At 41.7% G+C, this 4765-nt stretch overlaps 1 long non-coding RNA gene across 1 annotated transcript; it reads right to left on the bottom strand.

The window, feature by feature from the left end:
* Positions 1-709: 709 nt before the first annotated feature.
* LOC138923475 (uncharacterized) lies at positions 710-4225 on the bottom strand. The gene is made up of 2 exons (XR_011437129.1): positions 4101-4225; positions 710-3465 (listed from the first exon to the last, which is right to left on the bottom strand). It is a non-coding gene; the product is annotated as an uncharacterized lncRNA (long non-coding RNA).
* Positions 4226-4765: the final 540 nt, after the last annotated feature.

The raw sequence follows: 4765 nt of genomic DNA, 5'->3' as shown, positions 1-4765 counted from the left end.
CTTTTTTTTTTTTGCTGAGCAAGATTTGGCCCAAGCTAACATCCTTGCCAATCTTCCTCTATTGTTTAGTATGTGGTCTGCCAGCACAGCACAGCATGGCCACTAACAGAGCAGTGTAGGTCCACACCCAGGAACTGAACCCAGGCTGCTGAAGTGGAATGTGCTGAACTTAACCACTAGGCCACTGGGGCTGGCCCTGAAATCACATTTTTAAGGCCCTTAGAATAGTACCTAGCTCATCTTAAGTACTCTAAGTGTGTTGGATATCATTATTAAAAGGTAGTCAAAAGTTGCATGTATATTCAGTTAATATAGTCTTTAACCTAAAAGACAATGGATTTTTAGATGAGCGATTCCACTGAACTTAAATTTTTCCTGAGAAGAAGAAAGTCAGACCGAAAAGGCAGAGTATGTAGCACAGAACTGTAAGATACGTGTCCCCACGACAGAAATAAAGAAGGCAGAGATTCACTGAGGGGGGAATTCATGGACATTTATGGTCACGTTATTCTGATTGGCTGAGGGAATCAGCAGGCTTCTAGCCAATTTTCTTTCTGTTCACCGAAATAAAAGCTCAGTGTGTTTGAAAATGAACTAAGTTTGCTTTTTCTTTTTCTTGATGGGAAGAATTTATTTATGTAGTCAAGGCAGACTTGTTTCTGCAAAGTGAAAATTTGCCCTAAGTAGTATAATATTAAGCTAAATGGAAACTGGATAGAAATACATTTATTATGACATTCTTTAGTTTGTTGATTTTTTTTACATTTCCCACTCAATACCCACAGAGGAGATATTCAAATAATAATACAACTGGTCAAAATGTTAAAAGTAGAGTCAGCTCGTATTTATCTGCACGAGATCAAACTTGTTTGATGGAGGTTTCCTTGAGCTGGCTAGACCCTTACCAACTCAAGCATCCTTTCCAGACAGTGCCGTAGATATCACCTGGGAGAGTGTGAGAAATACAGAATCTCAGGCTCCTCTTCAGACCTACTGAGTCAGAATATGAATTTTAACAATATCTCCAGGTGATTTATCTCCATTTTAAGGTTTGGAAAGTACTGAGTTAGAGTGTGGAGTTATGGCCACACAATCTTAATTATTACAGTCTTTATTTCAATCCAATTTGCGTGGGCAAGAGCCATGATTCCTAGAAGGGAGAATGGATATAAACACAGCAAAATTTCTTAATAGAATTACTCAGTGCAATAAAAAGTTCCCTTAGCTCCAGAAATCTTAATAAACAAAGCCGGAAAGTTAAGAAAATAAAATGACAAAAAATATGACATTCATCAGTGGGAAACCATGTGTTCAACCGAATGACAAAACAATCAGGTTTTGTGCTTCCTCAGGGAGTTTATGTTTTGATCCTAAGGCCGTTGATGTAACTTTCTTGAAGAGGAAGCAGATTCAGCAGGAACTTCAGAAATTCACCTCTGCCACCTGGTAACCACCTGACTTTGGGCAAGTGGCTACAAGTTTCTCGTCTTTAAAATGGGATGGTAACAGGACCTACTTCATGAGGTAGCTAAGAGGCTTGGCTGAGTTAACAGGTGTGCAAAGAACGCACAAATTCCCCCAGTACTGTATAAGCATTAGAGATTATTATTGATACTTTATTTTTGTCTGATTTCACAATTTCTATCTCCTTAAATGATTCCTCACAACGTATTTTCATGGTTTAAATAAAAATAAATTTGAAGAAAATGTTTAAAGAATTTTGATACACTCTTCGGATAACTTGGAAATTCCAAGCGGATTTCATGGCCAAGGGGGCGAGAAATGCCTGCTTTGTATCTCTCCTCAGTGTGGAGGCTGCTATGAAAGTCTCAATGTCCCCCAATTTACTATGGTCAGGGCGTCAGGCTGACTAGTTATCCTTGTCACCTGGATTAAAAAAAAAAAAAACTCTTAAGATGCAGGTTTGTGAAGGGCTTGTGGGGTTTCCGATGGCAAAAATGTGTCTTCCAACCTAGGGTTGAGGAGAGCGTTACTATAGGCCATTATTCACAGGACTCTTCCAGTTCTGTTTATAAGTAGTGTTCTTTGCATAGCGGATGTTGAGTAAACACTTGTCAAACTACAGGAAGTTGTGACATCAGGGAAAACTTCTCACCAATGGAAAGTGTTCTAAAATGGAATGAGCCACTTTGGGAGGTAGTGGGAGCCCGCACTGGAAGATGATCTCAGGCTGGGGCTCGGCTCCTAGGGCTGTTGGAGAGCAGGCAGAGTCTGGTTTAAAGTGGGAGATGTTAATTCAGTGGTCCCAAAGTCTTTTCTACCCTAAGATTCAGTACTGTACATCAGGGGCTACGAGTAGTGGGTCAAAATGGCCCAGTCCTCACATCCATGAAGGACCTCAAATATCGATTTTTGACACCAGCCCCACATGAGATTCTGCATTGAAGTGTTAAGTGTTAAAAGTATCAATTTGCTAAATGAAAACACTTAGGACATCTCATAGTTTTTGCCAACCCAATTTGATATTTATGTTGATTTCCATTTGGCTTTAATGTACTAAAAAACCTTCAAAAGGTGGATGTGGCCCAAGTTCTCTGAGCCAAGTCTCTCTTGACCTCTGACAGGTCTTGCTGCAAGTATACATAAATCTTTGGGGTCCACAGTCTCCTCACTCAAAGCTTCTGTTTGGCCTCTCCACCCTTCCACAAGAAATCCAATCCAACCAAGCGTATTGTGATTGTCCACAAAAAGAGGATCCGTCAAACAGGGCACAACACAGAGCATTTCTTCAGGAAAAAAAAATTCCATCAGATGGGTCTTTCCTCAAGTCGTTCCTCCTGACCCCACATTGACATCACCTCCCCGGCTCCTGCCTTGACTCGCTCTGATGGCACCCAAAGATCCTCACCCCGGCTCTAAATCTCCCACCCCTTTCATATATGCAAAGCCTTTTTGCTCAGTCCCAGCCTCTCCAAACCAGCAGACTCATACCCACTCATGACCCTTAGGAATGTCTCCTAGAAGGCGGTGTGTATCTGGGAAGAGAGGATTCCTGCTTAAAAATTTAAAACAATTTAAAATCATATATCCACGCCATCCTCCCTTTTTTTGGCATTTCTCATTTTGGTTTTGAACTACTTTATAATCATTTAGGCACATCCCAAAGCAGGTTTTTAAGACCTTTGTTCTTTTCTTTGTCAATATCCATTTGGTGGAATTGAACCGGTAAATGAACCACAGATATAGCACAAACTGGCCAGGCAGTTTGCATTTAGTTACTCATGAAATCTTTGGGCCTGTCTAAATAACCAGTTCATGTACAAACAGAGAGAGAAACATCTCTTCACCTTCAGACCTGATCAGAGGCAATAACGGATGATCACTGAAATGAATAGCCTGATCCAATGATTCCTTTTAATTCTTTTCCAGTAAGTTTTAAAAATACTGCTTTCTTTGTGGAGAAGCCAAGACGATGGGCTGCAGGCAACGCTTACGCTCTCTAACCTAGCGAAGGAGGAAAGCAAGACAGATAAGTAAAAGGGCACTGATGTTGGCAACTATGGGCAGGGCCCACATAAATTGTCACCTATGAAAGATATGAGTGATTCATGTGGTCTTGAGGGGACCATTTGCAAATTGCAAAAATTAAATAAAATAAAATTACAAATTGCAAGACCAACTTCCAGGCAAATCATTATTGCTGAAAGGGCTTACGTTTACCAGGTGGGAAAATTGAGGCTGAGAGAGGTTAAACATTGTGCAAAGCTTCTCATAGCTAGTGAAGTAACTGAACTAAGATTTAAATCCAAGGGTCTATCCTTCTCCCTATTCTGTATTAGTTGACTAAGGCCATCTTCTGCAGAAAACCATCTACTTCTCCTTTCTATCCAAGAGCTCTGTGCTCTCAATTAGCCTCTGGCTCCCCTCCCCTCTCTCCTCCAATACCCGACTCCACATTCTCTCTCCAGCTCTGCAGGACTCACTGCAGCCCTCCCTGCTTCCCCGTCCGTCCATCCTCTCCCTTGAGCTGTGCCTCAGTCTGTCCTAATAGGGGAAGGCTGGTACCCTGGCAGGGGGTCCCCCTCAATCTCAGTCCTCCAGCCCTAGATGGGGCTTGAGAGACAATGACTGCCCCTCACCTGGTGCTGGTCTGACATCTTCTCTTGCTCTTGCACATCAACTCCCTTCCAATCTCCCACGGAGGGCCTGAGGCCCAGGTTTGCTGGTCTTTTCTCCGGCAGTCATTTGCAGGCAGGGAGAAAGGCTAACACAGAGAGAAGGGGCTACTATGCCTTAAGTCAACCTTTCCAGAAGTTCAGTACCCTTACCACTGATGGTCTGAAAAACAGTTTTTAGTGGTATGCAGGCAAATAGTTTGTTTCAATAGTTGTGTATTTTTATTTTTATGAATACCTTCTATCTTTGGTAAGGAATGCTGATTTTCCATTCATGGTTATAATGTAATGTTTTATTTTAAAAATAAAATTACTTAAGAAACAAAGTAAGTTGATTTAAAAATACATATTAGTTAAAAGGAAATACAAGTGGACCACAGAAACGGCAAAAGGGGGACTGAGACTTAAGAAACATTGCCATTAACTAAGGCTTAAATCTCATCTGCCCCAGATCAGCCCTTCTTGAAAAGTGGTCTCTATCTTTTCATGCGTCAGTGCTGAACATCGGCGGTGCACATGCTTCTCATGTGTGGATTCACAGAATATCTGTGCTTTCAGGGCTCTCAGAGGAGGAGCGCCCAGTCGGATTATGAAACCAGGGCCTACAGAAGAGCTGTTTTTTACAGCCA

This window comes from Equus caballus, chromosome 1 (assembly GCF_041296265.1).
Source record: "Equus caballus isolate H_3958 breed thoroughbred chromosome 1, TB-T2T, whole genome shotgun sequence".
Lineage (NCBI taxonomy): Eukaryota > Metazoa > Chordata > Mammalia > Perissodactyla > Equidae > Equus > Equus caballus.
Note: the sequence above shows the minus strand (reverse complement) of the source record. Positions and strands in the feature narration are given on the sequence as shown.